Source organism: Leopardus geoffroyi, chromosome B1 (assembly GCF_018350155.1).
Source record: "Leopardus geoffroyi isolate Oge1 chromosome B1, O.geoffroyi_Oge1_pat1.0, whole genome shotgun sequence".
Classification (NCBI taxonomy): domain Eukaryota; kingdom Metazoa; phylum Chordata; class Mammalia; order Carnivora; family Felidae; genus Leopardus; species Leopardus geoffroyi.
The window spans coordinates 168,108,942-168,133,190 of NC_059327.1; positions in this window are offsets into that span (position 1 = coordinate 168,108,942).

The following is a 24,249-nucleotide window of genomic DNA, read 5'->3' on the forward strand; positions in this document are numbered from 1 at the left end:
GTCTGGGTGGCTCAGTTGGTTAGGCGTCCGACTTCAGCTCAGGTCATGATCTCAGTCTGTGAGTTCGAGCCCTGCATCAGGCTCTGTGCTGACAGCTCAGAGCCTGGAGCCTGCTTCAGATTCTGTGTCTGCTCCTCCCCTGCTCATGCTCTGTCTCTCTCTGTCTCAAAAATAAACAACAACATTAAAAAAATTTAAAAAGTATTAAATAAATATGTGTTGAATCCACATTACATTTCATAATAATACCACTTCCATGATAATTGTAATGTTAAAGTTTGTTCCAAAACTTTTTGACAAAAAATTCTTAAAATTTATAGAAAATTATTTTTAAAAATCAACATGTTAACCTCCACTTTGCATTTACTACTATCTATAAACACTATTTTAAATACCATAACATCCTAAGCCATCTTCTTTTCTCTGAAAACAATGCCTGGGCCTCACTGCCATGCAAGTAATCATATTCTGATTTTTCAGCCTATACCAACATTTTCTGAATAACAGACTCTGGAAAGGTGGTTTTCTTCCATGCAGAGTCTCTACCTATATCCCTGAGTTTGCAAGCTGAATGTTGATGGAGACTTCTAAAGCCTGAATGAGAGCTGAAATGTCTGCATTGATCAGAACGCCTTTTAGAGTGCATTTACTGTTTCCTGATGACCTTGTTGGCAAGGTATCCCTGTGTTTGAATTATGAATAGTACTTATATGAGAAACCATGCCCTTTATTTATAAGTTGCATTTCAGCGGGGGTATAATAAATGTAGGATTTGGCTTGGTCATGCATGGTGTTTCATTGAGGATGATGCAGAGAGCAATCACTTCCAAATTTGGGGTCAGTGTCAATACTGCCCCTCTGCCAAAGGATTCTCATATCTTCTGCAGGCTATAGATACCTGATGATGCTGTTAAGAAGTACACTTGCACTAACCCACATATTCATCCAAGTTTTAGTTGTAGATGAAGCAGAGATAATAGTATGGCCTAATCCTGGCATATATTTGGACGTTATAACTATAAACCCTTAAGCAGTTTCTTTCTGTTAAGTACTTTCTACTCTAAGATTGACTGAGAGGCCCTTAGCATACACATTTTACGAAATTGGTCAATTGACATTAAGCTCTTCAATATGCCCCAAAGTTGGAAGTACAGATTCTGCTCAAATTCCAGAGGGGAGACAATATTCAGTTGTATCTCATTCTATAATCTAGCTTTAGTTTTAATAGAATTTTGTTCTCTTTGCAAAAAGATTGTGTTTCTGTGAACTAATGGTGGAACTTGACAAAACCATGCTTATTTTCAGAAAAAGATAACCTGGATCAATGCCACCCTATAAGCCTCAACAGTAAACCTCAACAACCAAGTGATTTTAATGCAGACAAAATTACACGGAGCATTTAACTTGAGTAACATACGTTATAAACTTCCTTATATAGTGATTCTAAAAGGAGCATTCACTTGACAGGCACTGAAATTCTGATTTCTTTTTGTATGAGGACAGGGTTCCAGCTTGTGTATGACTAATTTTCAGTTTCTTTCCTTTTGTTATGGGAACACTTTCTTCAAATAGATTCTTTCAAGTGGTGTCTGATTTAATTCATGGATAAGAGCTCAACTGTTTAGATACCAAGTAAACAAAATATGTGTATGTTTGCATCTCTATCTGCCTGTCTATCTATCTATCTATCTATCTATCTATCTATCTATAAATCATCTATCTATCCTCTATTTCCCATCATTTCCAAGGTCAAATACTGAGTAATTAAAGTGTTATAAAGCATGATGATATAATAGCAATTATACATATACAAATATATTTATAATAAACTTGTTTAAGAAAAATCTGTGCATGCTAGAAAATTTTTGAAATGTTATTTATCAAGCAGAATGCCACTAATATACTACATAGAACCAAATAAATTTTGATTATGTCATTAAAATCATACTTCAGGAATGAGAGTATCGATTTGAAATAATTGTACCATTAATGTAAGAGAAAAGGTAAATATGCAAATCTTATATCTCAATTTATAATTTGTGTGTTTCTGACTTCTGAGAAGATAAGACAAAGGAGAATATGGAGAGATTACAAAAAATACATAGTACTATGTATGCGTTTGAGTGCATAAAAAAAAAAAAGACATAGTTCCTCCCTGTAAAAGGCTGACAATCTATGCAATGGATTCTTGCTTATAAATATAGAATAGAATTATTTGGTTGGTTGTGTGAAATATAACACTATATGAATTACTTAGCTGGTTGTATGAAATATAACAGTATCTGATGACTTTGTCACTACCTATTCCTAAGTGAAAATGAGGGATTCTCTTCTGACTTTCCAGGCTAAATATATATTAGTTAATTCACTGAGATTGATGAATTAGATAGAATTCTGCAGATGTTCTTTAGTTGAAAGATCTTTTAGTTGAAGGAAACAGAGACTCACTCAAGTTGTCTCAATAATGAGAGATTTCTGGTAAGGCAACAGGGCAATTAGAGAGACTGAGCTGGAACAAGATTCCAAGAATGGAAACCATAGTTCAGCTGGCCATCATGCAAATGGAATTTGATCCAAAGCAGCACTAATAACTTCAGCAGCTGAAGTTCATGAATTGTCAGGAGCTTGATAATGATGCTTGTTCTTTGTATTGACTTGTGTATTCTTTCCATTACTCTGTGTTCTAACTGCTTCCTCAAAACTCTGGCTATGACCCTTGATAAACTTCACTCTAAATTCTGACTGGCCCCATCTAATCTTCATGGCCTCATTTTCTTCTTTTCAACAGCTATAATTCTCAGGGTTAATTGCTTAATTTTCTTAGAATTTAACAGATAAAATTCTTGAAATATAGAATTTTATATGACTTTTCTACTAGGATGCTTATTTTTCTTTTATTGATTTTAAAACATTTTAGTATATCAGAGTAAACCCAGGCTTTGATTTAAAAATAGCTTTCCTGGATGCCTGGGTGGCTCAGTCAGTTAAGCTTCTGACTTCAGCTCAGGTCATGTTCTCATGGTTCTTGAGTTCTAGCCGTGCATCGGGCTCTCTGCTGTCAGCATAGATCCCACTTGGGATCCTCTATCCTCCTCTCTCTCTGTCCCTCCCCCACTCTCTCTCAAAAATAAACATTTAAAAAAATAAGTTATAAAAAATAAATAAAAACTGTTTTCCCAAGACAAGTACCATGTGATTTCACAAATGAGCAAAAGGTAAAGAGAGAGCGAGAAAGAGAGAGAGAGAAACCAAGAAAGAGACTCTTAACTACAGAGAACAAACTGATAGTTACCAGAAGGCAGGTGGGGGTGGGGCGATGGGTGAAACAGGTTATGGGGATTAAAGATTACACTTATCACGAGGAGTACTAAGTAATGTATAGAATTATTGAATCACTATTTGGAACACCCGAAACTAATATAACACTGTATGCTACCTATACCAGACTTAAAATAAGAAACTTAATAAAAATATATATTTTTTAATGAAAAATAGTTTCCCAATTTATTATTTGTTTTTTAATTTGGATCAATGTTTTCTGCCATACTTTAGTTTTAAATTTTTGTTAAATATATCCATCTCTTCTTCCTAGATTTTGCTTTCTTATCAGACTCAGAAAGGTCTCCCCTTGTACAGCATAATGTGATTATTCTCCATCATCTCCAACATCTCCAACATCCATCTGCAACATCTCCAGTGTTTTTGAATTGTGGTCTGTAGACAACCTCACCAGAATCACCTGGTTTTACTTAAAATGTGCATTCCTGGTCTTCTACCCTAGGCTTATTAGATTTCTTTTCAAAGATTTATCCTTTTCTATATTAGTTGAAATATTTTTCTAGTACTTCATTAAGATTACAATTAAAAAAATTGTACATGTTTCCTGTCACAGTGAAATTTTGGTTATGTCTTACAAATTGAGACTATATGATCTTGCAGATCAGTACTTTGTAAACTTACATAAATTCGTTTTTATTTTGACAGAGAAATCTCACAAAAATTGGAAAATGGATTATTTAATCTAATGTAAGTTTTTTTCTCCAGAAATAATACTATGTTCTAAAGCTAATAATAAGGTTATTTAGGTATATTGCATAAAAATTTTAATGTAGGTTGCTTATTTTATTTAAAAATAATATATAGGGTGCCTGGGTGGCGCAGTCGGTTAAGCGTCCGACTTCAGCCAGGTCATGCATGATCTTGCGGTCTGTGAGTTCGAGCCCCGCGTCGGGCTCTGGGCTGATGGCTCAGAGCCTGGAGCCTGTTTCCGATTCTGTGTCTCCCTCTCTCTCTGCCCCTCCCCCGTTCATGCTCTGTCTCTCTCTGTCCCAAAAATAAGTAAACGATGAAAAAAAAAAAAAAGAAAGAAAATTTAAAAAAAAAATAAAAATAATATATATCCAAAGAAAATATTGCAAATTATTTATCATAACATGACTTGAAACTTAGTAGTAAAGTTATCCATATTTTATTTTCTGTCATGCCAAGTTCTTTGCAAATCATTTAGGGTATAAATTACTTTTAGAAATTCTGGTCTTGTGCAGTTTGATGTTGTTGATAAAATTTTCAAAAGACATTGAATGTCCTCAGAAGTGGCAGTTTCATGTCAAGTGCAAAAAAATACATGTTAATCTTAGATGACAGTTTGTCTTTTATCATGGCTTTCCATATATTACTGAATTTGAATTTAAAGATAAGCAAGCTGTCTTATGCTATTGTTTGACTAGGAATTTACAGTCATTAAGTACAGAGCAATGAATTTTTTCTTCAAAATTTAATGTAGGCTTTTGTTTTCATATTTAGTACTATTTTATTATAGTATTTAACTGGATACTGTGATATTGATTTTCCAGTGATTTATAATCAACTAATTGAAATAATTTCTTCACTTTTTTTCCTCTCCTTATCAGTAATTACTTTATTTTTATTTTTTTTTCTTTCAAAATCAAACACAGCTTTATTTTATTTATTTTTTTTTAATATATGAAATTTATTGTCAAATTGGTTTCCATACAACACCCAGTGCTCATCCCAAAAGGTGCCCTCCTCAATACCCATCACCCACCCTCTCCTCCCTCCCACCCCCCATCAACCCTCAGTTTGTTCTCAGTTTTTAACAGTCTCTTATGCTTTGGCTCTCTCCCACTCTAACCTCTTTTTTTTTTTTTTTTTTTTTTCTTTTTTCCTCCCCCTCCCCCATGGGTTCCTGTTAAGTTTCTCAGGACCCACATAAGAGTGAAACCATATGGTATCTGTCTTTCTCTGTATGGCTTATTTCACTTAGCATCACACTCTCCAGTTCCATCCACGTTGCTACAAAAGGCCATATTTCATTTTTTCTCATTGCCACGTAGTATTCCATTGTGTATATAAACCACAATTTCTTTATCCATTCATCAGTTGATGGACATTTAGGCTCTTTCCATAATTTGGCTACTGTTGAGAGTGCTGCTATAAACATTGGGGTACAAGTGCCCCTATGCATCAGTACTCCTGTATCCCTTGGATAAATTCCTAGCAGTGCTATTGCTGGGTCATAGGGTAGGTCTATTTTTAATTTTCTGAGGAACCTCCACACTGCTTTCCAGAGCGGCTGCACCAATTTGCATTCCCACCAACAGTGCAAGAGGGTTCCCGTTTCTCCACATCCTCTCCAGCATCTATAGTCTCCTGATTTGTTCATTTTGGCCACTCTGACTGGCGTGAGGTGATACCTGAGTGTGGTTTTGATTTGTATTTCCCTGATAAGGAGCGACGCTGAACATCTTTTCATGTGCCTGTTGGCCATCCGGATGTCTTCTTTAGACAAGTGTCTATTCATGTTTTCTGCCCATTTCTTCACTGGGTTATTTGTTTTTCGGGTGTGGAGTTTGGTGAGCTCTTTATAGATTTTGGATACTAGCCCTTTGTCCGATATGTCATTTGCAAATATCTTTTCCCATTCCGTTGGTTGCCTTTTAGTTTTGTTGGTTGTTTCCTTTGCTGTGCAGAAGCTTTTTATCTTCATAAGGTCCCAGTAATTCACTTTTGCTTTTAATTCCCTTGCCTTTGGGGATGTGTCGAGTAAGAGATTGTTACGGCTGAGGTCAGAGAGGTCGTTTCCTGCTTTCTCCTCTAAGGTTTTGATGGTTTCCTGTCTCACATTCAGGTCCTTTATCCATTTTGATTTTATTTTTGTGAATGGTGTGAGAAAGTGGTCTAGTTTCAACCTTCTGCATGTTGCTGTCCAGTTCTCCCAGCACCATTTGTTAAAGAGGCTGTCTTTTTCCATTGGATGTTCTTTCCTGCTTTGTCAAAGATGAGTTGGCCATACGTTTGTGGGTCTAGGTCTGGGGTTTCTATTCTATTCCATTGGTCTATGTGTCTGTTTTTGTGCCAATTTTCTTCATTTTTAAAAATGTAGTATCTTGCACCTAATCTCTATATACGTTAGAATACATGTTTTAATTCAGGGACTTCTGACTGTTCGCTGAGACTGTGGAATTTATACAAAAGAGAACCCATGGTTATTGTCCTACACCAAATATTTATCTACAGATTTTTCTGTTCTTACCATTGGGTTACATCCTGATAAATCTATTGTAAATTGAAAATATCAAGTCAAAAATGCATGTAATACACCTAATCTACTGAATGTCATAGCTCAGCCTAGCCTACCTTAAATGTGCTCAAAACACTTAATATTAGCCTGCAGTTGGGTACAATCATCTAACACAAAGCGTATTTTATAATAAAGTGTTGAATATCTCACGTAATTTATGGACTATTGTGCTGAAAATGAAAGCCGGAGTGGTCGGGTGAGTACTCACCCTTGTGATCTCTGCTCACTGGGAGCGGTGGCTTCCTGCTCCTGCCCAGCATCACAGAGGATCCTCAGCCCTGCACTTTGCTAGCCTCGGAAAAGATCCAAATTCAGGACTCCAAGTGTGGTTTCTACTGAATGAGTACACTTTTGCACCCTAGTAAAGTTAAAGAATTGTAAGACCATCTTAAGTTGGGGACTATCTGTACTTACAAATATGGTTCTGTGACCAAGGGTTCGTTGTTTAGATTTTCCACTTCAGTGTCTATACTTACTCCCTAGGTAGTAATCTCATGCAGCCCCAGGGGTTTAGATTTAGTTTATGACTCCCAAATTTCCCAGGCAATTAAGGGCTGAGTAATAAATGCTACATTCTACTCTCCCCGCTCCCTGGGTAAAGGACCTCAGTGAGAGCCCTTCGTGAGAGTATTGCTGAAGAGGCAGAAACTTGCCATTGGAGAGACTTGCCAAGTTCTCTTGTGGGGAGAACTGACTGAGAATGAAACCAGCACAGGGAAAATCACTGCGGAGAGGTGGATAAAGATGGATTTTCGATTAATTCATTTGAGCACATAAGCCCAAACAAGCTTATTCCTGGCCTTTTCAGTAACCTTTTTATTCATACAACCCCCAATTTACCTTTATTTGCTTAAGCCTCTTTTAATTGGTTCTGAGTTCTTTGCAAATAATCAATGACACAAAAGATACTTAAATAATAGTAACAAATGGTAAAAACTCACACAATTTTAAAATTTCTAATATTTCAGATAGCAAAACATGCAAAGAAAAAATTTAAAAATGTAATTCTCTTTGAGAAATATAATTACGAGTGCTTTTAGTTAGTGGCTTTCTTAATCTTCAAATTTTCTACAAGAAGTATCTATTATAATTGGAAAAACTGTAAATCTACTTTTATAAAAACTAGTCTTTCCATTATTATGGATGGTGTTGTTTCCTCAATATTATTACTGACAAATATTATCTGTGCTTAAATATGGAATTGCTTCAGAATTTAATTGAACAGATTTATTTTTATTGGATTCATGATTTGAGTTCATTTTAAAAGAAGAATGTATACCGGGTGAATGGCTTGATCTCAATTCATAAAGATTTTTGTTTCCTATTTTATTTTATTTTTATTTTTTTAAATATGAAATTTATTGTCAAATTGGTTTCCATACAACACCCAGTGCTCATCCCAACAGGTGCCCTCCTCAATACCCTTCACCCACCCTCCCCTTCCACCCACCCCACATCAACCCTCAGTTTATTCTCATTTTTAAGTGTCTCTTATGTTTTGGCTCCCTACCACTCTAACCTTTCTTTTTCTTTTTTTCCTTCCCCTCCCCCATGGTCTGCGGATAAGTTTCTCAGGATGCACATAAGAGTGAAAACATATGGTATCTGTCTTTCTCTGTATGACTTATTTCACTTAGCATAACACTCCCCAGTTCCGTCCACGTTGCTACAAAAGGCCATATTTCATTCTTTCTCATTGCCACGTAGTATTCCATTGTATATATAAACTACAATTTCTTTATCCATTCATCAGTTGAAGGACATTTAGGCTCTTTCCATAATTTGGCTATTGTTGAAAGTGCTGCTATAAACATTGGGGTACAAGTGCCCCTATGCCTCGGCACTCCTGTATCCCTTGGGTCAATTCCCAGAAGTGTTACTACTGGGTCATAAGGTAGATCTATTTTTAATTTTTTGAGAAACCTCCACACTGTTTTCCAGAGTGGCTGCACCAGTTTGCATTCCCACCAACAGTGCAAGAGGGTTCCCGTTTCTCCACATCCTCTCCAGCATCTATAGTCTCCTGACTCTGACTGGCGAGAGGTGATATCTGAGTGTGGTTTTGATTTGTATTTCCCTGATGAGGAGTGACGTTGTGCATCTTTTCATGTGCCTGTTGGCCATCTGGATGTCTTCTTTAGAGAAGTGTCTATTCATGTTTTCTGCCCATTTCTTCACTGGGTTATTTGTTTTTTGGGTGTGGAGTTTGGTGAGCTCTTTATAGATTTTGGATACTAGCCCTTTGTCCGATATGTCATTTGCAAATATCTTTTCCCATTCCGTTGGTTGCCTTTTAGTTTTGTTGATTGTTTCCTTTGCAGTGCAGAAGATTTTTATCTTCATGAGGCACCGATAATTCATTTTTGCTTTTAATTCCCTTGCTTTTGGGGATGTGTCAAGTAAGAAATTGCTGCGGCTGAGGTCAGAGAGGTCTTTTCCTGCTTTCTCCTCTAGGGTTTTGATGGTTTCCTGTCTCACATTCAGGTCCTTTATCCATTTTGAGTTTATTTTTGGGAATGGTTTAAGAAAGTGGTCTACTTTCGTCCTTCTGCATGTTGCTGTCCAGTCCTCCCAGCACCATTTGTTCAAGAGACTGTCTTTTTCCATTGAATATTCTTTCCTGCTTTGTCAAAGATTAGTTTGCCATACGTTTGTGGGTCTAGGTCTGGGATTTCTATTCTATTCCATTGGTCTATGTGTCTGTTTTTGTGCCAATACCATGCTGTCTTGATGATTACAGCTATGTAGTAGAGGCCAAAGACTGGGATTGTGATGCCTCCCACTTTGGTCTTCAAAATTCCTTTGGCCTTTTGTGGTTCCATACAAATTTTCGGGATCTTTTATGGTTCCACACAAATTTTAGGATTGCTTGTTCTAGCTTCAAGAAGAATGCTGGTGCAATTTTGATTGGGATTGCATGGAATGTGTAGATAGCTTTGGGTACTATTGACATTTTAACAATATTTATTCTTTCAATGCATGAGCATGGAATGTTTTTCCATTTCTTCATATCTTCTTCAATTTCCTTTATAAGCTTTCTATAGTTTTCAGCATACAGATCTTTTACATCTTTGGTTACATTTATTCCTAGGTATTTTATGCTTCTTGGTGCAATTGTGAATGGGATCAGTTTCTTTATTTGTCTTTCTGTTGCTTCATTGTTAGCGTATAAGAATGCAACTGATTTCTGTACATTGATTTTGTATCCTGAAACTTTGCTGAATTCATGTATCAGTTCTAGCAGACTTCTGGTGGAGTCTATCGGATTTTCCATGTATAATATCATGTCATCTGCAAAAAGGGAAAGCTTGACTTCATCACTGCCAATTTTGATGCCTTTGATTTCCTTTTGTTGTCTGATTGCTGATGCTAACACTTCCAACACTATGTTAAACAAAAATGGTGAGGGTGGACATCCCTGTGGTGTTCCTGATCTCAGGGGAAAAGCTCTCAGTTTTTCCCCGTTGAGGATGATGTTAGCTGTGGGCTTTTCATAAATGGCTTTTATGATCTTTAAGTATGTTCCTTCTATCCCGACTTTCTCGAGGGTTTTTATTACGAAGCGGTGCTGAATTTTGTCAAAGGCCTTTTCTGCATCGATTGACAGGATCATATGGTTCTTATCTTTTATTTTATTAATGTGATGTATCACATTGATTGAGTTGTGAATGTTGAAGCAGCCCAGCATCCCAAGAATGAATCCCACTTGATCCTGGTGAATAATTCTTTTTATATGCTGTTGAATTTGATTTGCTAGTATCTTACTGAGAATTTTTGCATTCATATTCATCAGGGATATTGGCCTGTAGTTCTCTTTTTTTGCTGGGTCTCAGTCTGGTTTAGGAATCAAATTGATACTGGCTTCATAGAATGAGTCTGGAAGTTTTCCTTCCCTTTCAATTTTTTGGAATATCTTGAGAAGGATAGGTATTATCTCTGCTTTAAATGTCTGGTAGAATTCCCCAGGGAAGCCATCTGGTCCTGGACTCTGATTTGTTGGGAAATATTTGATAACTGATTCAATTTCCTTGCTGATTGTGGGTCTGTTCAAGTTTTCTATTTCTTCCTGTTTGAGTTTTAGAAGTGTGTGGGTGTTTATGAATTTGTCCATTTCTTCCAGGTTGTCCAATTTGTTGGCATATAATTTTTCATAGTATTCCCTGATAATTGCTTGTATTTCTGAGGGATTGGTAGTAATAATTCCATTTTAATTCATGATTTTATCTATTTGGGTAATCTCCCTTTTCTTTTTGAGAAACCTGGTTAGAAGTTTATCAATTTTGTTTATTTTTTCAAAAAACCAACTCCTGGTTTCATTGATCTGCTCCACAGTTTTTTTAGATTCTATATTGTTTATTTCTGCTCTGATATTTATTATTTCTCCTCTTCTGCTGGGTTTGGGGTGTCTTTGCTTTTCTGTTTCTATTTCCTTTAGGTGGGTGTGCTGTTAGATTTTGTATTTGGGATTTTTCTTATTTCTTGAGATAGGCCTGGATTGCAATGTATTTTCCTCTCAGGACTGCCTTTGCTGCATCCCAAAGCGTTTGGATTACTGTATTTTCATTTTCATTTGTTTCCATATATTTTTTAATTTCTTCTCTAATTGCCTTTCATTCTTTAGTCGGGTGTTCTTTAACCTCCATGCTCTTGGAGGTTTTCCAGACTTTTTCCTGTGATGGATTTCGAGCACTGGTTGATTTCATAGCATTCTGGTCTAAAAGTGTGCATGGTATGATCAATTCTTTTATACTTATGAAGGGCTGTTTTGTGACCCAGCATGTGATCTATCTTAGAGAAAGTTCCATGTGCACTTGAGAATCAAGTATTGCTTTATTTATCTGTTGCTTTATTTATCTGTTGCTTTGGGATGCAGAGTTCTAAATATATCTGTCAAGTCCATCTGATTCAATGTATCATTCAGAGCCCTTGTTTCCTTATTGATCCTGTGTCTAGATGATCTATCCATTACTGTAAGTGGAGTATTAAAGTCCCCTGCAATTACCACATTCTTATCAATAAGGTTGCTTATGTCTGCGATTAATTGTTTTATATATTTGGGGGCTTTCATATTCGGTGCATAGACATTTATAATTGTTAGCTCTTCCTGATGGAAAGACGCTGTGATTATTATATAATGCCATCTTGATCCTTGTTACAGCCTTTAATTTAAAGTCTAGTTTGTCTGATATAAGTATGGCTACTCCAGCTTTCTTTTGACTTCCAGTAGCATGATAGATAGTGCTCCATCCCCTCACTTTCAATCAGAAGGTGTCCTCAGGTCTAAAATGAGTCTCTTGCAGACAGCAAATAGATGGGTCTGGGCTTTTTTTTTATCCATTCTGATACCCTATGTCTTTTGGTTGGTGCATTTAGTTCATTTACATTCAGTGTTATTATAGAAAGATATGGGTTGAGAGTCATTGTGATGTCTGTAGGTTTCATGCTTGTAGTGATGTCTCTGGTACTTTGTGGTCCTTGCAACATTTCACTCACAGAATCCCCCTTAGGATCTCTTGTAGGGCTGGTTTAACAGTGATGAATTCCTTCAGTTTTGTTTGTTTGGGAAGACCTTTATCTCTCCTTCTATTCTGAATGACAGACTTGCTGGATACAGAATTCTCAGCTGCATATTTTTTCTGTTCATCACATTGAATATTTCCTGCTGTTCCTTTCTGGCCTGCCAAGTTTCAGTAGATAAGTCTGTCACTAGTCTTATTTGTCTCCCTTTATATGTTAGAGCATGTTTATCCCTAGCTGCTTTCAGAATTTTCCCTTTATTCTTGTATTTTGCCAGTTTCACTATGATATGTTGTGCAGAAGGTCAATTCAAGTTACGTGTGAAGAGAGTTCTCTGTGCCTCTTGGATTTCAATGCCTGTTTCCTTCCCCAGATCCGGGAAGTTCTCAGCTATTATTTCTTCAAGTACACCTTCAGCCCCTTTCTCTCTCTCTTCTTCTTCTGGAATTCCTATTATATGGATATTGTTCTGTTTGATTGCATCACTTAGTTCTCTAATTCTCCCCTCATACTCCTGGATTTTTCTTATCTCTCTTTTTCTCAGCTTCCTCTTTTTCCATAATTTTATTTTCTAATTCACCTATTCTCTCCTCTGCCTCTTCAATCCGAGCTGTGGCCGCCTCCATTTTATTTTGCACCTCATTTATAGCATTTTTTAGCTCCTCCTGACTATTTCTTAGTCCCTTGATCTCTGTAGCAATAGATTCTCTGCTGTCCTCTATACTTTTTTCAAGTCCTGCGATTAATTTTATGACTATTATTCTAAATTCATGTTCCATTATATTGCTTAAATCGTTTTTGATCAATTGGTTAGCTGTGGCCACTTCCTGGAGTTTCTTTTGAGGAGAATTCTTCCATTTTGTCATTTTGGATAGTCTCTGGAGTGGCACGGAACTGCAGGGCTCTTCTGTGTTGTCTGGAGTAACTTGCGTTGGCGAGCAGGACTGCCGTCAGACCTGATGTCTGTCCCCAGCCCACCACTGGGGCCACAGTCAGACTGGTGTGTACCTTTTCTTCCCCTCTCCCAGAGGCAGGACTCACTGTGGAGTGGTGTGGCCCTGTCTGGGCTTTGCACACTGCCAGGCTTGTGGTGCTGCTTCGATGGGATCTGGCATATTAGCTGGGGTGGATCTGCAAGGTGCATAGGGGTGGAAGGGGCAGGCTCAGATTGCTTTGCCGTAGGTGGTCCCCTGTGGGAGGGGCCCTGCAGCACCAGGAGGGAGGCTGACCTTTTGGAGGGAGGGATGAATCCACCGAAGCACAGCGTTGGATGTTTGCGAAGTGCAAGCAAGTTCAGTGAACTAGTTCCCTCTGGGGTTTTGGACTCTCCCGTGGGCCTCTTGTCTATGCTTGGCTCTGGAGAATCTGTTCTGCTAGTCTTCTGGTGGCTTTCTGGGTTATTTAGGCATGTGTGGGTGAAATTTAAGTGATCAGCAGGATAAGGTGAGCCCAGCATCCTCCTACACCGCCATCTTCCTCCAGCTCCTTTGTTTCCTATTTTAATTGTGTACTTTTAAAATGTATAATTCTTACCTCTAAAATTCCAAATTTTCTCCTCATTTAGTTGCCTATCGATTTTCTTTCTACTGTTTGTTTTGGGACATTCTAGTGCATATATTTCCTATTTCTCTTTGCCTTTTAGAATGTGACACAAATGTACTTTCTTTTAACTGTAGCTTTAAGTGCATTCAAAGCAATATCTTGTGAATATCCACATGAATAGTTGTGATTGAAGTGGACAGTAATTGCTATTTTAAGTGCTCATACTACTGTCCGTGTAAAAAAAAAAGGTTTTCAAGCCTTTGTGTTTTGAAAAGATTGTAGAAGATCCAAGCATGATATGAGTTGGCTCCTATTTAGCTGATAGCCACAAGTTACTTAAAATTATCATATTAAAATGTAATCTAATATTGAATAAATTTTATATCTAAATAGATGGAGACTGTATGATTCATTGTAAATGAGGTTTGTACACTATGTAGGTATTGGAAATTGCAGTATGTGTTTAGCTAATACATAAATGTCTGTGAAGCATTAATAAACATGAGGCATTTTGATGTTAAAATGCCATGCAACAACAGAATTGTTTTTCTTTCTAGTATTGGGAAAAGAGTTTTATTTAGCTTATGAGTTTTTTTTTCTCCCAAATACCTTCATACCGCACTTACGAAGGGAGCTGTCTCTGGGTATTGTCAGCCAGCTGCTCAGGAATATTTGGCCAAGGTGGAATTGGAAAAGAATAGCATCTATGGAGAATTTGTCAATCTACATATCTATGTTAGGGTTGCAGGAATGCAGCTGAGGTTTCCAGAGCAAAGTCAGTTGGATCAATTATAGAAGAGACTGAGAATTCTCTGAAATCTGTATAGAAGCTCTTATACAAGGAAGTAATTAGCCTGACATGAACCAGTTTGGGAACAGAACAGGGTTAGTGGGTGGTTAGGAAAAAAAAAAAAAAAAAGGATAAAAATAGCAGAAGCAGATCTGGCCCAGACCTGGGACAGAAAGATTTGCTTGAGGGCTCTTAAGAGTTTCACTGTGTCTTAGAACCCAGGGGCTGATCTTTCACACTAGAACTGTATATTAGTCTTAACTGTTTTGATGTTGTTATCATTGTCATGCTTAAAACTACACAGTGTGTTTCTTAATAGTTGTTCAATTCTTCTCAACTTCCCCTCACCCACAACAAGTTAATAGAGCTTCAGAGATTGCTACCAGAACAAAAAGAACTTAAATTCCATTCAGTTTAGTAGAATGATATTTAAGGACCTAGTAAATGTCAGGCACACTACTCAGTGAGGAAAGTGAATAAGATCACTTCTCACGTAGGGACACACAAACAGCATAATGTAGTAAACTAAGTAGTATGAAAATGAGCACTGCAAGGTCACTCTATCCAGACCTCAGTGAGGCAGAGGTCAAGAGCTGGGGGACAGGTGAGGCTTGCTCAGGAGGTGATTCTAGAGCTCAACATTGAAGAAGAATAGGATTGTGTTATGCAAATGGTAGAAATTGTCATGTTTCAGATTGCAGCAGGGCAATGGGTAGAGGAATATTTTAGAATCAGAGAATGGGATTAGCGAAGGCATGTCATTGGAACAGAACAGATTAGCAGCATGGCTTCTGTGACTCTGTTTCCTAATTTTTAAAGATGAGGAGCATTTATTCATCTTGATTCAAGCTCTATTAATTTCTAATGTTAGAAGTTTTGCTTTTTTTTAAAATAACATATTTCTTACATATTGGAAGGCTGGATTCAATAAAATATTAATGGTTTATAATCATTTGGTCATAAAATCACCTGCAGTTGAAGATTCCTGGTTAATATCTTTCTTATTTTCTTGAGGCATGAGTTATTTTTCTAATTTTGTATTTTTTAAGTTGTGCTTCATATGTTTTATCCCATTTTATTGTAATGTCTACTGGTCTTTATAAATCAAAGTATATGCTTTAAAATTTTGTCTTTGGGGGCACCTGAGTGGTTCAGTTGGTTACGCATCCAGCTTCGGCCCAGGTCATGATCTCCTGGTGCATGAGTTCCAGTCCCACGTCAGGGTCTCTGCTGTCAGCACAGAGCTCACTTCGGATCCTCTATCCCCCTCTCTCTCTCTCTGCCCCTTCCCTGCTCACATGGTTTATCTCTGTCTCAAAAATAATAAATAAAAACAGTTTAAATCTTGTCTTTATTTTTTTTAAATAAAACTGTTGGTTAAACTTTCGGAATAAACACATTTGCAAAAGGTGTTAGAAGCTTAACAGATAAACCAATTGCCCAATAACTATAAACATTAATCTGTTTGAAGTATAATTTTGTACCTTCAAAAACGTGGAAATATACTCTTGATGCCATATAATGTATTTTCTTTTTTTTTCAATATATGAAATTTATTGTCAAATCGGTTTCCATACAACACCCAGTGCTCATCCCAAAAGGTGCCCTCCTCAATACCCATCACCCACCCTCCCCTCCCTCCCACCCTCCATCAACCCTCAGTTTGTTCTCAATTTTTTAAGAGTCTCTTATGCTTTGGCTGTCTTCCACTCTAAACTCTTTTTTTTTTCCTTCCCCTCCCCCATGGGTTTCTGTTAAGTTCCTCAGGACCCACATAAGAGTGAAACCATATGGTATCTGTCTTTCTCTGTATGGCTTATTTCACTTAGCATCACACTCTCCAGTTCCATCCACGTTGCTACAAAGGGCCATATTTCATTCTTTCTCATTGCCACGTAGTACTCCATTGTGTATATAAACCACAATTTCTTTATCCATTCATCAGCTGATGGACATTTAGGCTGTTTCCATAATTTGGCTATTGTTGAGAGTGCTGCTATAAACATTGGGGTACAAGTGCCCCTATGCATCAGTACTCCTACCCCTTGGGTAAATTCCTAGCAGTGCTATTGCTGGGTCATAGGGTAGGTCTATTTTTAATTTTCTGAGGAACCTCCACACTGCTTTCCAGAGCGGCTGCACCAATTTGCATTCCCACCAACAGTGCAAGAGGGTTCCCGTTTCTCCACATCCTCTCCAGCATCTATAGTCTCCTGATTTGTTCATTTTGGCCACTCTGGCTTGAGGTGATATCTGAGTGTGGTTTTGATTTGTATTTTCCTGATAAGGAGCGACGTTGAGCATCTTTTCATGTGCCTGTTGGCCATCCGGATGTCTTCTTTAGAGAAGTGTCTATTCATGTTTTCTGCCCATTTCTTCACTGGGTTATTTGTTTTTCGGGTTTGGAGTTTGGTAAGCTCTTTATAGATTTTGGATACTAGCCCTTTGATATGTCATTTGCAAATATCTTTTCCCATTCCGTTGGTTGCCTTTTAGTTTTGTTGGTTGTTTCCTTTGCTGTGCAGAAGCTTTTTATCTTCATAAGGTCCCAGTAATTCATTTTTGCTTTTAATTCCCTTGCCTTTGGGGATGTGTCGAGTAAGAGATTGCTATGGCTGAGGTCAGAGAAGTCTTTCCCTGCTTTCTCCTCTAGGGTTTTGATGGTTTCCTGTCTCACATTCAGGTCCTTTATCCATTTTGAGTTTATTTTTGCGAATGGTGTGAGAAAGTGGTCTAGTTTCAACCTTCTGCATGTTGCTGTCCATTTCTCCCAGCACCATTTGTTAAAGAGACTGTCTTTTTTCTATTGGATGTTCTTTCCTGCTTTGTCAAAGATGAGTTGGCCATACTTTTGTGGGTTTAGTTCTGGGGTTTCTATTCTATTCCATTGGTCTATGTGTCTGTTTTTGTGCCAATATCCTGCTGTCTTGATTATTACAGCTGTGTAGTAGAGGCTAAAGTCTGGGATTGTGATGCCTCCTGCTTTGGTCTTCTTCTTCAAAATTACTTTGGGTATTCGGGCCTTTGGTGGTTCCATATGAATTTTAGGATGGCTTATTCTAGCTTCAAAAAGAATGCTGGTGCAGTTTTGATTGGGATTGCATGAAATGTGTAGATAGCTTTGGGTAGTATTGACGTTTTGACAATATTTATTCTTTCAATGCATGAGCATGGAATGCCTTTCCATATCTTTATATCTTCTTCAATTACCTTCATAAGCTTTCTATAGTTTTCAGCATACAGATCTTTTACATCTTTGGTTACATTTATTCCTAGGTATTTTATGCTTCTTGGTGCAATTGTGAATGGGATCAGTTTCTTTATTTGTCTTTCTGTTGCTTCATTGTTAGCGTATAAGAATGCAACTGATTTCTGTACATTGATTTTGTATCCTGAAACTTTGCTGAATTCATGTATCAGTTCTAGCAGACTTCTGGTGGAGTCTATCGGATTTTCCATGTATAATATCATGTCATCTGCAAAAAGGGAAAGCTTAACTTCATCTTTGCCAATTTTGATGCCTTTGATTTCCTTTTGTTGTCTGATTGCTGATGCTAACACTTCCAACACTATGTTAAACAAAAATGGTGAGAGTAGGCATCGCTGTCATGTTCCTGATCTCAGGGAAAAAGCTCTCAGTTTTTCCCCGTTGAGGATGATGTTAGCTGTGGGCTTTTCATAAATGGCTTTTATGATGTTTAAGTATGTTCCTTCTATCCCGACTTTCTCAAGGGTTTTTATAAAGAAAGGGTGCTGAATTTTGTCAAAGGCCTTTTCTGCATCGATTGACAGGATCATATGGTTCTTCTCTTTTATTTTATTAATGTGATGTATCATGTTGATTGATTTGCAAATGTTGAACCAGCCCTGCATCCCAGGAATGCATCCCACTTGATCCTGGTGAATAATTCTTTTTACACCCTGTTGAATTTGATTTGCTAGTATCTTATTGAGAATTTTTGCATCCATATTCATTAGGTATATTGGCCTGTAGTTCTCTCTTCTTACTGGGTCTCTGTCTGATTTAGGAATCAAAGTAATACTGGCTTCATAGAATGAGTCTGGGAGTTTTCCTTCCCTTTCTATTTCTTGGAATAGCTTGAGAAGGATAGGTATTATCTCTGCTTTAAACGTCTGGTAGAACTCCCCTGGGAAGCCATCTGGTCCTGGACTCTTATTTGTTGGGAGATTTTTGATAACCGATTCAATTTCGTCGCTGGTTATGGGTCTGTTCAAGCTTTCTATTTCTTCCTGATTGAGTTTTGGAAGCGTGTGGGTGTTTAGGAATATGTCCATTTCTTCCAGGTTGTCAAATTTGTTGGCATATAATTTTTCATAGTATTCCCTGATAATTGTTTGTATCTCTGAGGGATTGGTTGTAATAATTCCATTTTCATTCATGATTTTATCTATTTGGGTCATCTCCCTTTTCTTTTTGAGAAGCATGGCTAGAGGTTTGTCAATTTTGTTTATTTTTTCAAAAAACCAACTCCTGGTTTCGTTGATCTGCTCTACAGTTTTTTTTTAGATTCCATATTGTTTATTTCTGCTCTGATCTTTATTATTTCTCTTCTTCTGCTCAGTTTAGGGTGTCTTTGCTGTTCTGCTTCTATTTCCTTTAGGTGTGCTGTTAGATTTTGTATTTGGGATTTTGCTTGTTTCTTGAGATAGGCCTGGGTTGCAATGTATTTTCCTCTCAGGACTGCCTTCGCTGCGTCCCAAAGCGTTTGGATTGTTGTATTTTCATTTTTGTTTGTTTCCATATATTTTTTAATTTCTTCTCTAATTGCCTGGTTGACCCATTCATTCTTTAGTCGGGTGTTCTTTAACCTCCATGCTTTTGGAGGTTTTCCAGACTTTTTCCTGTGGTTGATTTCAAGCTTCATAGCATTGTGGTCTGAAAGTATGCATGGCATAATTTCAATTCTTGTATACTTATGAAGGGCTGTTTTGTGACCCAGTATGTGATCTATCTTGGAGAATGTTCCATGTGCACTCGAGAAGAAAGTATATTCTGTTGCTTCGGGATGCAGAGTTCTAAATATATCTGTCAAGTCCATCTGATCCAATGTATCCTTCAGGGCCCTTGTTTCTTTATTGACCGTGTGTCTAGATGATCTATCCATTTCTGTAAGTGGAGTGTTAAAGTCCCCTGCAATTACCACATTCCTATCAATAAAGTTGCTTATGTTTGTGAGTAATTGTTTTATATATTTGGGGGCTCCCGTATTCAGTGCATAGACATTTATAATTGTTAGCTCTTCCTGATGGATAGACCCTGTAATTATTATATAATGCCCTTCTTCATCTCTTGTTGCAGCGTTTAAAGTCTAGTTTGTCTGATATAAGTATGGCTACTCCAGCTTTCTTTTGGCTTCCAGTAGCATGATAAATACTTCTCCATCCCCTCACTTTCAATGTGAAAGTGTCCTCAGGTCTGAAATGAGTCTCTTGTAGACAGCAAATAGATGGGTCTTGTTTTTTTTCCATTCTGATACCCTATGTCTTTTGGTTGGCGCATTTAGTCCATTTACATTCAGTGTTATTATAGAAAGATATGGGTTTAGAGTCATTGTGATGTGTGTATGTTTTATGCTTGTAGTGATGTCTCTGGTACTTTGTCTCACAGGATCCCCCTTAGGATCTCTTGTAGGGCTGGTTTAGTGGTGATGAATTCCTTCAGTTTTTGTTTGTTTGGGAAGACCTTTATGTCTTCTTCTGTTCTAAATGACAGACTTGCTGGATAAAGGATTCTCAGCTGCATATTTTTTCTGTTCATCACATTGAAGGTCTCCTGCCAATCCTTTCTGTCCTGCCAAGTTTCAGAAGAGAGATCCGTCACGAGTCTTATAGGTCTCCCTTTATATGTTAGGGCACGTTTATCCCTTGCTGCTTTCAGAATTTTCTCTTTATCCTTGTATTTTGCCAGTTTCACTATGATATGTCATGCAGAAGATCAATTCAAGTTACGTCTGAAGGGAGTTCTCTGTACCTCTTGGATTTCAATGCCTTTTTCCTTCCCTAGTTCAGGGAAGTTCTCAGCTATTATTTCTTCAAGTATACCTTTAGCACCTTTCCCTCTCTCTTCCTCCTCTGGGATACCAATTATGTGTATATTATTTCTTTTTAGTGCATCACTTAGTTCTCTAATTTTCCCCTCATACTCCTGGATTTTTTTATCTCTCTTTTTTTCAGCTTCCTCTTTTTCCGAATTTTATCTTCTAGTTCACCTATTCTCTCCTCTGCCTCTTCAATCCGAGCCGTGGTCATTTCCATTTTATTTTGCATATCGTTTATAGCGTTTTTCAGCTCCTCCTGACTATTCCTTTGTCCCTTGATCTCTGTAGCAAGAGATTCTCTGCTGTCCTCTATACTTTTTTCAAGTCCTGCAATTAACTTTATGACTATTATTCTAAATTCACTTTCTGTTATATTTTTTAAATAATTTTTGATCAGTTCGTTAGCTGTTGTTATTTCCTGGATGTTTTTCTGAGGGGAATTCTTCCGTTTCGTTATTTTGGATAGTCCCTGCAGTGGTGTGGGACTGTGGGGCACTTCCCATGTGCTGTCCTGAATAACTTGTGTTGGTGGGCGGGGCCACAGTCAGACCTGATGTCTGCCCCCAGCCCACCGCTGGGGCCACAGTCAGACTGGTGTGTGCCTTCTCTTCCCCTCTCCTAGGGGCGGGATTCACTGTGGGGTGGTGTGGCCCATCTGGGCTACTTGCACACTGCCAGGTTTGTGGTGCTGGGGATCTGGCATAATAGCTGGGGTGGGTAGGCAAGGTGCACGGGGGCAGGACGGGCAGGCTTAGCTCGCTTCTCCTTAGGTGATCCACTTCAGGAGGGGCCCTGTGGCAGTGGGAGGGTGTCAGACCCACTGCTGCCGGAGGGGTGGCTCCGAAGAAGCACAGCGTTGGGTGTTTGCAGGGAGCGAGCAAGTTCCCTGGCAGGAACTGGTTCCCTTTGGGATTTTGGCTGGGGGATGGGCGAGGGAGATGGCGCTGGTGAGGGCCTTTGTTCCCCGCCAAACTGAGCTCTGTTGTCCTGGGGCTCAGCAGGTCTCCCTCCCGTTGTCCTCCAGCCTTCCCACTTTCCGAGCAGAGCTGTTAACTTATGACCTCCCTGATGCTAGGTCCTGCTTGCTGTTGGAACACACTCCGTCTGGCCCCTCCACTTTTGCAAGCCAGACTCGGGGGCTCTGCTTGGCCGGCAGGCTGCCCCTCCACCCCGGCTCCCTCCCGCCAGTCCGTGCAGTGCGCATCGCCTCTCCGCCCTTCTTACCCTCTTCTGTGGGCCTCTCTTCTGCACTTGGCTCCAGAGACTCCGTTCTGCTAGTCTTCTGGCGGTTTTCTGGGTTATTTAGGCAGGTGTAGGTGGAATCTAAGTGATCAGCAAGACGCGCGGTGAGCCCAGCGTCCTCCTATGCCATCTTCCCTAGAATCCCATATAATGTATTTTCAAAAACAAGCAGACCTGACTCATTACAATAGAGAGGGAGAGACAGCAAAAAGAGTTGGAATAAAGGTCTATAACTGGGGCATTTTTGTAATGCTAGTGAGCCAAGAATGTCCAGAAAATATGTACTTCTGAGTTTTCACAAAGCAACAAATCTTTCAGTCTCAGTTTGTCTTTTGCTGGGTTCTGTTTGTTTCCTTTTCTTTGCTGTCATCTGATAGCCAGTACACAGGACATAGAACCTTAGGTGTTTCAGAAATTCACAGCTTTCTGTGGGGCTCTTTTCAGATAAAAATAATTTTCTCTGAGAAACACTGTGGAAGAGGAAATCCTCTATGGCACTTGAAAATTAGAATCTACCAGAATGTTGGCTACTGCTTTTTGTTCAAACATTTCTCTTAAGGCCTCAAGTTCTATTTCTTGAAATATTGTAATTTAATTATTTTGGTACTATAAAAATCTCCATTGATTAGCATTTGGTCTGTGATTTTGTGACTCTTTGGAAGTATATTGAACTTAATTACAAACAAATAAACTCTCTTTGTAATGTGTTGTCATCAGGACTCGCTGTCTTCAGCGATGCAGAGTTACACTAAATGATTCCACAATAGTGCCTAGATTTTTTCTTCTCTTGTCCTTCCTATCTACAAATAGGCAGACAAAAATTAATTTATACAGTTTTATAGTTTCCCATCTTTAAGGTTAAATTTACTCATTTCCTAAGCCACTTAACATAACTCCATTTCTTTATTCATCTTTGCTCTAGCCCAAATCCCTGAGTGTTTTATTTTCTTACTTTAAATGGATTGGGGGGTTTTCACTAACAATAGGTTACCTTTATTGACTATATTGTTTAAATTATGATAATTCCCCCACTGCGTCTTCTGTGAACTTGCCATGGTTGTATGGAAAGGGAGAAAGTAACCATATTTACTTCAAAAGAATAAGATTTTTTTGAGTATTTTTTTATAGCAGTGTTCCTTCTGAGTTTTACATGGTTGCTTTACTATTCTAGAATTATTTAACCTTGTGTTTTTCGAAAACTGAAGACCCCGGCACAGAATTTGTTTTTGACTACAGTATTACAACTAAATTATTCAGCTTGAATCACTTTACCCCGCCCCCTACTCTTTGAGAGAAGATTCAGCCTAGAATTGAATAAAAATGAAAATTTTATCTTGCTAGGGTCTGGAGATCATTTCTGATAGCACCTTTTCAATGGTCTTTACATTAAAAAAAAAGCTGAATACATTTTGATTTGTAAGAGTTTAAGGAGGAAGAGATCAGAGACATAGGACCAGGGAAGGTGATGAGGAAAGGAGATCATGCAAGAAGGTGATGGAAGATGCAGATAGTTCTTGAACCAGAAAAAAGAGAATTATCCTATAATCATGAATGGTGGTCATAAAAATGTTGGAACCTATAGTCCTAGAGAAGAACAAATGAAGGATAATATTTTCCTATACTTTGCTCTAGTCAAGTACTCAGAAGTAGTGTTAAGAAAAGGGCTAGCTCTAATACCAAGGCTTTTATCAATCTGTCTGGACAAACTGTTGATCATATTATTGAAGTATATTATTATTGAAGTATATTGTCCTGCCTATGTCTTAATAGCTCACTCAGCCTTCTTCAATCGGTGCATGCATCAGCATCCTACTACTGTTTTAAGTTCTCCAAAACTAACGTTTAGGATGTCTCATGTATACATTCCAGGCATTTTAGTTGTCTATTTTGTTTGTCACTCTATGCCTATTGCCAAGCTTAATGCATTGGACAGAGCAGGTGTTTAATAAACACTTGTTGAATGAGTGAATGAATGATGAATGAATGGCTCTTTGGGTATCTTGATTGGTGGGAAAAGGCAGAAGATCTCCTACTTATAGTTTAATTTGGGCCCTTTCCTTACTCAACACACATACATATATCTTTTTACATCCCTCTCTTTCCACTACAGTTTGGCACAGACTCCTGCAACTTCATGTCTGGACTTTCCCAGAAGGACCCTCTGGCCTATATCACTCTCTTCTATTGTCTATTTAATTAACATATGCAAAATATTGTTAGTGAAAATCTTACAACCTAACTTACACTGACATAAAACGAGTTTAATATGCTAGCTTATGTAGGTGTAGGAGGGATTAAATTAAAATTAAAAAGATGAATTTTAACAGAAAAAATTGAGAGCTCTGAGAAAAATACTTGAGGAAGAAGTATATTCCAAAATCTTCAAAATGTATTAATGTTTTTAACTTATAAGACTATAGTGTATCTTTCAGTATTCTATTACTGTGTACAAAGTCACCCAAAAATATAATGGTTTAAAATAAAATGTTAGTATTATT